Here is a 13,081-nt window from a genome sequence, read left to right as displayed (position 1 = left end):
TAGATTGTATGTATGGGAATATGGGTTATTGTTTCGATTGAAATCTCCTAAGTAACATACTAAAGCTCGGTTCGATGGGAGTTCATCAAAAACATGACCTTCCCCACAATAAACACATGTTAATTCTCCTACTTTCATTTCCTACACTATAGCTAGTCTCTTCAATGTTTTAATCATATTAGTTAGGGATGATACCTGAGCTATTAATGAAGTGATTGTATCAAGCTCCATAGCTCTAACAACTCTTCTACCAGTATCCACTCTTTTAGTTGGATATTGATAATCATTGTTAGCTATCTTTTCCAGAATCTCCTATGCCTCATTATACTATTTATCTAGCAAAGTCTCATTAGCAGATACATCAACTATCATTCGTATATGTGCATTCAGCCTATTATAAAACATTTCCACTTACATCCAATGTTGGAAACCATGCATCAGACATTTTCTAATCAATTCCTTGAATCGCTCCTAAGCTTTATACAATGTCTCATCTTCAGATTGTCAAAAAGATGTAATATCATTCCTCAATTTGGCATTCATGTTTGGAGGGTTGTATAACAACAAAAACCTTTTGAAAAATTCATTCCAAGATGCCACCATTCCTAACGGCAAAGCATTCAACCATGCTCTGGCACGATCTTCCAATGAGAAAGGAAATAGCTTGAGTCTCCGGGAATCTTCAGGAACACCCTACTTCATGAATGAATCAAAGACCTCCAAAAAGATTCTTAAATGCAACCATGGATCTTCAGTAGGTAATCCGCTAAACTTTCCTACTATTTGTAGCATTTGAAACATCACTGGTTTCAACTCAAAATGTTGAGCTTGAATATCTGGCTTGACAATCCTTGGATTCAAATCATCCAAGATTGGAACTTCATGTTCTCTAATGGGTTTGTCTCTATCATCTATCACACAAGGAATATCAACATCCCTACCATTCAAATGTAATAGATCTTCTCTACCTGGATCATTTCCAATCCTTGCCATTTCTCACAATTCTTTTCTCCTTCTTCTCAAGGTTCTCTCAATTTCAGGATCAAAATAATAATTTTCGTTCTCGAGAATACCTCTACTCATAAACTAGCAACAAACCTGAAAAATAATCAAAAGCAAATAAGTAAGATCAAACTAACAAAATTAAATCGATATAACAAACCAAAATTCACCAATTTGTCGATCCCTGACAACGGCGCCAAAAAATTGTCGGGTGTGAATATGTAATGCGAATGTGGAAGTATACACGTCGAATCAAGTAATAAAGTGATAAGTGAGATCATCTCCATAGGGATCAGAATAGGTAAAAATATGGTTGAGTTATTACTATAAACTATACTAATTAAAGCTTATGGCAAAGTAAATAGAATAATGATTGGAAGTGAAGTATTAATGTATGAAGTATAAAATCAAGTAATGAAAAAAATGCTATGGCAATTCTTTGAGACAAAATTGAGTGGATTAAAATTATTGAATGGGAAGGTTGGAATTACTTATATTATAACTTAATAAGATAATAATGTCATGGCAAAATCTTGACCAAATTATTATTCAGAGTATAATTATTGCATTCTGCTTCTTTCAAGAGCTAGAATTAAACCACTCATTCTAAATCAAAATAACATTCAACATCATCAGTTTAGAAATCACAGAAATTAATTAGCAGAATAAAAGTAGAAGTGTAAGAAGCTTTCGCCACTCCAACTTTCAATTCGACACTGTTGAATCGTGCAGGACCCAAGGCTCATTGCTTGTCCCTTTCATTGCGTCTCTACTCTCTTCTTAAGCTGCTACCCTCTCTCTTTACTCTAAAAGTTTTCACGAGTTTTTCTCGAAAGAAAAATGCTCTCAAAATCCCCCTCCAAGATCCTTTTCCCCTCTTTCTTTTCTTTGTTCTCTTTTATAAGGTAGGTCCCCTTCTCTTAGCATACACTTTTCTCCCTCTTTTTCAAGTGGATTTATCTAGTACACGTCCAGTTAACTGATAATGATGAGGATAGAGTCTTGCATCAACATTTTCCTAGAATTTCCATGGCATTTGTGTTGGCAATCCATCCAACCTTTTGCCGTGGAAATATTTCACTTCCTTCATTTTTTTCCTCATTTTTCTCTTTTTCTTCATCCTTCCTGCTCCTGCTGCATACAACAACCAATTTTCTTCTTCCCAACAGTAAAAGTAACATGAAATGACATTTAATGCACAACCCAAGCGTTATTATGCAATGTTACCCAAAAATACAAGTTCCTAAATATTCATGCAATTCTGACTGTAGTAAGCACCTCCTAATGTACTTAGTTTAGCTTTCTACTAAACTCAGTTTTTTCTTCTCATACTTATTCTGTCATTGAATTATATAAGAATTTCTCTAGAGAATTCATCTTGTCACATGATTTTTTTACTTGACAATCTCAATGGAGCATACACTAGATTGCCAGGTATTACATCATGTCACTATTTAAATGTAATTCACTCATGAAGCTAAGGCTTTTCACTAAAAGGATGGATAGAGCAAACAACTACCCCTTTAGCTACTCAGCCTACTACTATAGTAGAGTGCCCCCAAACTTTTTTTTTATTCACTCTTATTTGATCTTGCTTTTCTAATTAATAATACAATGGAGCAAATAGACTATTACTGGCCTACTCAACAATTTCAAACATTGGAGTGTTGTATAGTGTTTTTTAAAATTTTATTTTATTTATTCATTTACCCTCAATTGTCATGGTATTTATTATTACACAAAGCTAATTTACTGATCTTAGTTTCAAGAATTCTAAGTGTATTAAAAGAAACCTACTATAGACTAATTACAATTATACTTAGGTCATTCTATTTTTAGGCATCAATTTTCACACGACTATCCTGAGCTAAACATGTCTAATCAACTATCACAATTTTCACAGTTTGAAGAGTTACTATCCTCATCAAACATCATTGATAACAATATACTTGTCATGGTCTAACAGTCATTTAACATTTGTATGTCATGGCAAAATAAGTGACAAAATGATCTAATGTTCAAACAAAATATCTCATGCAAGCAATATGTGCAACACACCCCCAAACTTGAGGTTCACTTATGCAAAAACAACTAGATATGTAGAAAATGCAATGAAAACAATTATGAATCCATGAAAAATACATATAAAAATAAAAAAATAGATGAAAATGGAAAATAAAAACAATAGCTTGGAAAAGATTTATGTTACTTTAGTTGGATCGGGTGGATTTCTTGGCAGCATGCTTGTAGAGTTGCTTTTGTTTGAGCAGATTCATTGGCTCCTCATCATCATCATCATCTGATTTTGTGAGATCATCAATCAGTTGAGTCAGCTCACAATCTTGCTCCGATATGGGTGCAGTGGTATAAGGTGCAGTAACAGGCATCTAATCAAGCTTAGAGGTTTGAAATATAACTCTTTTCAAGAGTTATCACTAGACAACCCCATATTCTAAAGTGATTTAAAGTGGGTTTCTTTCTATGCCACATTTTTTAAAGTGTCTTACAAGAAGACTTGGTTGGCATATCATTCAGAATATAGTAGGTTGTTTGTATCATATATCCCAGAAAGAAGTGGGAAGTTGAGAATAACTTAAAACTAAACGAACCATGTCAAGCAAGGTTCTATTCCTTCTCTCAGCTACGCCATTCTAATATAGAGTGCTCGATGCAGTCAATTAGGATAAAACCACATTCTCTATGAGGTATCCTAAGAATTTATCGAGCAAATATTCCCCACCTCGGTCAGACCGAAGATTCTTTATGGATAAATCTAATTTCTTTTCCACTGCCACACGAAACTCTCAAAATTTATCAAGGTTTCGCTTTTGTGATGCATTAGATACACATATTCGTATCAAGAATAGTCATCAATAAAATTCACGTAATAATCGTAACTTCCTCGGGCACTTATGCTCATGGGACCACATACATCAGTGTGCACAAGTTCTAAAGTTTGGTTGGCCCTTGTACCTTTCGTATTAAAAGACCTCTTAGTCATTTTTCCTTCCAAGCAAGATTCACATTGTGAAAGACTAACTTCGTTAAGCATACTTAATGGACCATGTTTCACGAGTCTAGTGATTCTTTCTTGGTTATTATGACCAAGTCTTAAATGTCATAGGTACCCCTAATTAGAGTGAGAGGTTTTAAGCTTTTTATTCACGATTTCAATTTGAAGCATCGAGTAGTTACTTGGTTTGATAAAGTAGAGATTGTTTTTCATCCATCCATTACAGATTAACGAATGATTTCTGTGTATAGAAATCCCTTTATTGAATGTCACAATATAACCGTCATAAAATAAATATGCTACATAAATTAAATTCATATTAAAATGAGGTACATAAAACACATTCTTTAAAACAATCTTCCTAAACTTATTAATGTGTAAAATAACTTCTCCCACTGATTCACGTGAAACATAGCTCCCATCTCTGGTTCATAACAAGAGGCTCTGATTATGCAGACTTCTTATCTCCCTGAACCCTTGTAAAGAAACACACACATGATTATTGGTTCCCGAATCAATAACCCAGTTGTCAATTGATTCTTCCACTAAGCAAGCTTCAACCACAAAGAGTTCATACCTTTGCCCTTTTCGGCTAGCTAATCCAAATTCTCCTTGCAATTTGATTTGAAATGTCATTTCCTGTTGCAAAAGAAACATTCGATCATTTTAGGATCTTTTGACTTCTTAGCCTTCTTCCTATCCACACGAGGTGGAACCAAAGACTTAGTCGGTTTCTTATTTCCTTTAGCTTTCTGTTTCCCCTTAAAGAACGAGGGGCCCACAACTAAGTTTGCCTCAAGTTTCTCCTGAACTGGCTTACCACCATTCAGCATCAACTCATAGGATTGTAATTCCTTCATGAGCTGATTCAAGGTAAGCATCTTATTTCCTAAATTGTAAGCAGTCTTAAAACCATCAAACTCTTTAGTTAAGGATTTGAACATTATTTCAATTTGAGTCTTCACATCTAATTCAACACCATTGTCCGCCTTTTTTGCAAAGAATCTCATAAGCTTAAGCATATGTTCTTTGACCAAAGTACCGAGTTTCTGCTAAGAATTCATCAAATTTGTAATAGAGGATTGTTGAGCCAATGTGACTTGGCCCCTAAGCAAATCCTTCAAATTTGTCATGATCTCTTTGGCAGTACGAAAATTCTCGTGTTTCTTTTGCAACACACTACTCATGCTCACTAACATGTAACATTAAGCAATCGAGTCAAAGTCTCTCCAACGATTTCTTACTTTGGGCAAAGCTCCAGGAGGGACGCTTTGTCAAGAACAAAATTATTTTTCTCACAATTGAGAACTATCAGCAAGCTCTGTTTCCATTCTAGAAAGTTATCCCCATTTAATTTATTCTCAGTAAGAATGCTAATAAGAAAAGTAAGAGACATATTTGAACTGAAAAAATAAAGATTTCACTAATTACTATCTTTGTATTAAGCAAATATTTTTCATTAGCAACATATCAAGAATGTAGTATGATGCATACATCTTGTATTAAAACCTTGAAAAAAAATTTGTTGCCTTGGGATCCCATGATTAACTAGCAAGAACATGGATTACATCCAATCAGTTTGTGAATCTTAATTCTCAAGACTCCACACGAACTAACGACTATTTAATGTTTGGCCATCATCTCTAGCTTAAATATCATTTCTTGGGAAACTATTTAATAAGAGATGATGTTGAGTGTGTAACTATTGACTCAACACCCATCATGAACATGTTTTCATTTGTGAGTCATCTTGAGACAATCTCTCTGAAAATCATGCATAATTAGTTGTCATTAAAAGGAATCTCATCTAGTGAACCCACATGACAAAGTTTACCTTGGGGTGCGGCCAGGGTAGGAATTGGCTCAAAACTTTATCATGCTATCACTTAGGGACCACTAATTGAGGTCGTGGGTCTTGTTCAAGAACCTTCTCCCACTTAATATTTTAAAAAAATGCAAGCTTTTTAATCCCAAATTTCAAGAATGATCATACAATAGTCTTAGTGGCATTCTTACCTAATCTAAATGGCATGCTTCCAATATATCCATGGCACGCTATGGAAATTTTATAATATTCACATTTATTCACAAGAATCAATCAATCATAAAAACAAACAATTTTGATTCTCCACAGTTTTTCTTTTAAAGGAAAAACCGAAGAAGTGAATGAGAACCATACACCAGGTAGGGTCCTAGGAAAGGGAGGTGAGTCAAATTTGACTCCTTAAAAACCAAGCCTTTCTTAGCCAAAGCCAATCCTAGACATGCACCTTCTCATTACCGCAGTTTTCACAATTATCAAATAACCTAAAGAAGTGAATAGAATAATACAACACATGTATTTTCTCATTACCACATTTTTTATTTTTAATCGATCAACTGTGGATCATCTCATGTATATATCACAATTATAACATTACATAATATAAATATTATAAACAATTATAAAACATATATATAATGAGATAGGTAATTAAAATAAAATTGCCAACCAAGGTTTCCAAGGTTCTATTTCTAGAAAATAAATGAAAAAATAAAATTACATAATTTTTCACCACAAGGCATTCCTTGGGTCTTCAACCGCCATCACATCTTTTCCTCGTAATGGACTCCTTTTGGAAAATTTACATTTAAGTCATATGTTTGTTTTCAGCTCAGAAGAATTCTATGAATTTTAAAAAACTATAGAATATGGAGATGATAGTCCACGGTCTATTTCCTAAGAACCACAATCTCAACAAAAAACAATTATATAACAAATATATAATATCGCATCCATTCCCATATATAACTCAAAACATACATAAGATCTAAAGAATGTCACTTTCTATGTAATCAAATTATTAAAGAAGAAGATAAATTTATTTTGATTATCTATTTATACTTATAGATAAAACACAACTTGACTCTAATATCAATTGTTGAAAATTTGGTTTGGAAAATACAACAAAAAATAAATTTAGGGAAAAACCAGAGTTTTAATTTTTTTTTTCAAAATAAGATATTGGTTGTGATATCTAAAGTAATAAACACTTAATCAAGATTGTACATTTTTTATTTGTCTAAATGAGCGCTTTGACTGAGTAGTCTTCTCCGCTATCCTCAAGCTCACGTCTGTCAAGTGTGGGCTCACTTCGAATCAGAAAATTTTTGTGAAAAATTACCAATAGGGTAATTTTGTAATTTCTCTAAACTTTTGGGTCAAGTAGTAAATAAAAAAAATATCTCTAGAAATTTTATGGAATAATCTCTTCATAGAATTCTCTCTCTACAACTTTCTTTTGAACTCAAGTGTGTATAAATAATGACCTCTAACTCTCCTTATATAAGGAGAGTTTAGACAGTTTAACTATGATTAAACTTAATCACTTTAATATTAAATTAATCTAATATTTATCTTGATAAATATTATATTAATTTAATAGTAAATCTTATTAGAATAATAGAATGTTTAAACATTAAATTAAATTTAATATTAAGATAGTCACTGTAATATTTAATTAATAAAATATTATTAATATAAGTATTAAATTTAATTTAATATTAAACTATTAAAATAATATTATTTTTGGAATAATTAATCTGAAATAAAATTCTCTAGTAGAATTCCATTAGAAATGTAATTCTTCTACTACTCAACCATCGATCACTAACTGCCGCCAGCCACTGGGATGTCGTCGTCGCCGTCACCGGCACCGCCATGTTTAGTGATGTAGGTGTGACGCCCTTACGACACCCCAAGTCTATTCGCTTGCTGCCCGTTTGGTCTGGGTCAATGACGACCCAACCAGTCTAGTCTAGCCACCGGTTGGACTGTCAGCCCAATTTCACATATCGAGACTAGTTCGACTAGTGTTTTGGTCTCGATCTCGATTTTGCTCCTAGGCCCAATTTACGATCTTAGGTCCAATTTTCAAGTTTAATTACCCATTGGGTCAATTGTCTGACTTGAAAATTAATTTTCAAAAATATCATATTAATTTTAATTAATTTGATTAATTTAATTTTATTTGATCAAAATTAATTTTTCCAAAAATCACTTAGATTTTCCAAATTAATTTTGCAAGAAAATTTTTTGATCAAATTCTCTAGTTAAACAATTCTTACGACCACCTAATTTAATTCCACATCGAATCAATTAACTTATTTCCAAAGTCGTAGAATTTTCTTCTGATTCAAATGCAGCCCGATTGAGCTTTTCTAAGCTAACGGAGGTACCAATCGGACTTATACAATTAGACTCTAGCGATTGCAATTATGTCCAGAAGCATCGTTCTAATAATTCGCAATTATTTAATCATGGAGTCAGTCCACAAGAAGTACCATGATTGAAAACTCCTTATTGTATACTCTTTACAAAAGCAATTAATCCAACTGTTTTGTCCAATAAGCTCGCCATGTGTGTGTTACCCTCATATGATATCTTTGATTCCTTTAAGTTAAATTTGTTCACTCAATACAATCTTATTTTATCTCACTGTCAGCATTGTGTTTTCTTAATGATTAATATGATCATTGTCAATAAATGACTGTAAGAAATTGCTCGTTCGAGAACGAGAAACTTATGGCCACGTTCCATATTTATCAATCCGCACAATGCCAATGAGAGGATAAGCCTCCGCTTATATCAAAGCACATGAGTTGCATACGTATGGTTAGTGACTAACTCAGAATTTAGGTAAATCACACCATGAACGTCACAAGTGAATTAATTCACAAACGGATTTAGAATTAATTCATCTTGGGTCTAGTCCAATGTATCATTCTACCAATGAATACATTTATGTCTCTACTCGTGGAGTCAACTTCTCCGATAGTCAAGACTAGTCATCTCCCCAATTGGAACTGTAGACAACATAATAATCTTTCTCAATATTTGAATCAAATGCTCACTTTGATTCTTTTACGGGATTACGAACTCATTATAAAGACATAAATACAAAAGGCATAATAGTGAAATATAAAATTAACTTTATTTATTTATTCATCGTTCAAATAAATAAAAATAGTTACATGTTTACTACATTATGGACACATTTCCCAACAAATTTCTTATGCAGGCTTAACACACATCGTTACATTCATGTAACAGATTATATACTTTATTTACATACTTGTACATGCTTCACAGAAAACACACACATACACATATATACATACAAAAAATCCTCAAGCACAACTAGAGGAACATCAACCATGCAAATAATCATCAAAAAACATCACACAGGAGTCGAGTCTAAAGACTCACCAAAGACCCACCATTTACCTCGGCCCTAAGTTGATGTTTCAATCGTTCTTCCCAAACCAGTAGTAGCAACTGCTTAAAAGATCATGGAATTTCCATTAGAATTCTCATTATAGATAGTTTACTAATGTTTCGACTATATGCGACACCCATGCAAGGCCTTCCTCTCACACCCTATTATTATTACATCTTTTAGCATCTTTAATCTTTAAAAATTGTAACATACAGAGCTTTAAGACTTACCAGAAGGTTGAATCATCCAGTGATTAAATGAAATCTTAGCTCTAGCTTAGCGAAGACAAAAAGAACATTTAGGTTAGAAAGAATGACCAAAATGTCGAGTAGAAAGAAAAACCATCTAGGATGTCCCCTCCCCTTTCACTTTATAGAAACTCTCGGTCTCCTTGATTTCCCTGCCAAATCTAGGGGTACGTAAAAGAAAATTCGGTGAATATCTACATTACTATTTGACCAGACGTGCATAAGGTCAAATAAATCCAATTGACTCTCAACTAATCTCATTACACGAACCAACTTAATAGTGTTCATGCAAACCAAGCGTACTATACCTTGGCGATGACTCACGTATGTTGTGGTCTTAAAACAGTTAAGTCTCCTACAGCTTTCTTATACACTTGGTAAGCTCTTCATACTCAACCAAAACTCTGAGGCGTACTCTTTCTTCGCTTGAAGGTACCCTATAAATAAATCTTTAGATACTACCAATGGGTGGATACTTTAATGCTAGTATATTTCAATACTTTAACTTGCCAGCAAGTTAGCAGGGTGGTGGATTATTCTACTGTAGTGCGCCAAAATAGTTAACATGCATACCTCACTAGCCTTTTTAGATCTACTATTTTTATGGTGTGAAAAGATTGACTTTCTTGTTGAGTATGATATTAGTGTTAGTTTTAATGTTTTTTCTTACCTTTCTCATTTTGTCAGGATTGTAAATTCAAGGATGAATCTTTTCATAAAGGGATTGAATGATAGAAGCTCTAAAGGAAATGATGAACTAAAATACATATCCTATCCAAGTGATCCAATGGGAAGGTTCAAAACAAGGGAACTAAAGGTAAGAATAAAAACATTTGTTTAAATCTTTGTTAATGGACATCTTTAAGAAGATTTAGGAGCTTCAAGGGAGGACAATGATGTGTCTAAGTAAACAAACTTCTAAAATTGGCGTGGACATGGTTTAGATAAAAGTCCTAGTTGAAGTAGGATTCTTCTTGAGTCTTACTTGAAGTTGGATTTTCAATAGTCCTAGTTGAAGTAAGACTCTTCATTCCTTGAGTTTTTATAAGGTTAGGATTTTAATTGAGTTTTGAAATTTGTAAAGTTCGACTAGCTCTAAGAAATAACATTCTTAAATTGAATTCTAGAAGAATTTTAATTTGAATATAATTTCTAACTAGGACTTTATTTATTTAAAAAGGTTCATGTTTATTATTAAAGTTATTTTATAAATCAAATCACCTTTACTTGATTAGTTGTACTAGGTTTGTTCTTAGGTGTCTTATAGTATTGTTTTACTTAGGATTACATTGTAAAAATTCGGTTGACTTAAATTACCTAAAACACCGTGCTTGAATTTTGGCTAGTTTGATTACTATAGGATTATCTAGTTTACTTGGGATATATAAATACCCAAGTTCAACCACTCTTTTTATTCAAATCTTTTTGTAATTAATATAATATAAGTCATTACTTTTTCTTAAGGTTGAGTGTTGAAAAAACTCCTATTTAAAAATGGTTTTCTATTATAGTGGAAAATTAAAAATCCAAAAATCGAGTTAGTTTGTTATATTTATAATAATTTTTTTCCTGAAAAGTACCTCTGCCTTGTGCGAGATGATTCCTAGACATTCTCGACGTTCAACTGAACAACCTTCTCTGCTATTCTCATGTAACACCCCAAACCCGACCTAGACATTATGGCCGAATCTAACGACGTCACATGGTAATGCTTTTTGAAAAATATGTCGTCACTAAATCCTCTTTTCTATTTAACCATTTTTTTAATCTTATGTTAACTTCAAATCGTATCGTTCGTTTTCAAAATATTATTCATTTACAAATCGTTATTCAATTTCAAAACTTTTTTTTATTTTTATTGCGGAAGCTTTTAAGCAGTTTGCTTATTCGTGGTATTTTTGATAAAACATTAATTTCAATTGAAAACTCGAGTTTTACCTAACACTAGTATATTTAAATCATAAAACTGTATAAAATCCAAATTTTAAATCAAAATTCGTAAAGGCCATAATTACAGCAAAATACTCTCAAATAAAAGTGAAATCATAAATAGGTAGTAAATAGTGTAAAAGAAGTCGTGTGGCCACCACTGAGTCCTCCGCTGCACTGGTCCGCCTATATCTGGGGATTACCTGTATAGATTAAACAGAAGGGGTGAGTTTACGTAAACTCAGTGTGTAATCCCCATAGAAATGAACAGACAATAAACAAATAATCCAGTCTGGGCTTAAGCCCTTTTCAGTATCAATATCAGTCCAGTTTGGGCCTTAGCCCATCTCAGTAAAAAAATAGTCATGCAATAGGGTTTCAGCCCATCACAGTATCAGTAGCAGTAACCGATATGCAATCACAAAAATCCTACCCATCCAGCCTCTACACACCATCTCCGTCCAACCCAACACTCCATGTGGGGATATAATCAACCCACCCATCCCTACACTCCAAGTAGTACTGAATGCGGCACTAGATAGTAGTTTGCAGCTAAGCTACTAGTAAATTAGGCTCGAGGCCTTTCATTACACTTCCTCTGAACATTATAATCCCCCAACCCAATGCAATGCAATATACTGATATGACATGCTGTAACATAATATCATGCATGTAAACAGGGCATATAGTATCAAATCAGTGGGACATCATTAGGCTTAATCCTACAGTCATTTCAGTCAATTAGGGGTATAGGTAAACTTACCGACCCTACAGTAGGTTCACAGTCGACTAGGGCGACCCGTGCAACCTTATCAGTCAAACAGTGAAAATAGGACTACAAGCCCATGATGTTTGCCAGTGTGGGCCCACACGCCTGTGTGGCCCACATGACCCAAATTGGCCTTGGCCTCGTGATCCATTTTAATATAACCCGTGCTAGTTAATTATTCATATGTGTTTCTACTATTTACTTATATGATCCTTCAAAGTTGTCTACTTGAGTCATTGTTACTAAATTATTACTATCTTAAGCTACAGAATTTCGAATTAAGATCTACAAATTTTCCCTGAAATTAGACTCATATATCTTCTTACCAAAAATTTTTCAGAATTATTTCTTTAACCAATAAGTACATTTTATTCTTTAAAGTTTCCCTTGTTCTCTTGTCTGACAGTTTCAACCTTTTTCACTAAAAATTAATTATCTTCTCGTACAAAATTTGGATGATGTTCTCATTTGTTTCACTTGAAAATAGACTCATTTAAGATTTTAAACATATAAATAGTAACCTATAATTATTTTTATACAATTTTAATAATTTTCCAAAGCCAAGATAGGGATTTCAAAATCATTCTAACCCTGTCTTACTAAAATTCAAATATCTCATAATATGAAATTCTTTTACTTACTTTGTTTCTTTTATGAGAAACTAGACTCAAATATATTTAATCCCATATTTTTTTCATCATCTAATTTGATTTACAAAATTTATGGTGATTTTTCAAAATTAGCCTACTGTTGCTATCCAAACAGTAAGTAATTTTGGCTTTTCGTCGAATCCCTTATTTTTGTGTTTCGGGTACACATCTGGTTTTGTTTGATGCTAAAACAGTCGTTGAGCACTCCAAAG

General features: G+C 33.1%; 1 non-coding gene across 1 annotated transcript; it reads left to right on the top strand.

Annotated features, from left to right (window-relative positions):
- Nucleotides 1-427: 427 nt before the first annotated feature.
- LOC128042094 (small nucleolar RNA R71) lies at nucleotides 428-534 on the top strand. The gene has a single exon (XR_008197302.1). It is a non-coding gene; the product is annotated as a small nucleolar RNA R71 (small nucleolar RNA).
- Nucleotides 535-13,081: the final 12,547 nt, after the last annotated feature.

The sequence above is a fragment of the Gossypium raimondii genome, chromosome 6 (genome assembly GCF_025698545.1).
Source record: "Gossypium raimondii isolate GPD5lz chromosome 6, ASM2569854v1, whole genome shotgun sequence".
Classification (NCBI taxonomy): Eukaryota; Viridiplantae; Streptophyta; class Magnoliopsida; order Malvales; family Malvaceae; genus Gossypium; species Gossypium raimondii.
This window is presented reverse-complemented; position numbering and strand designations above follow the sequence as displayed.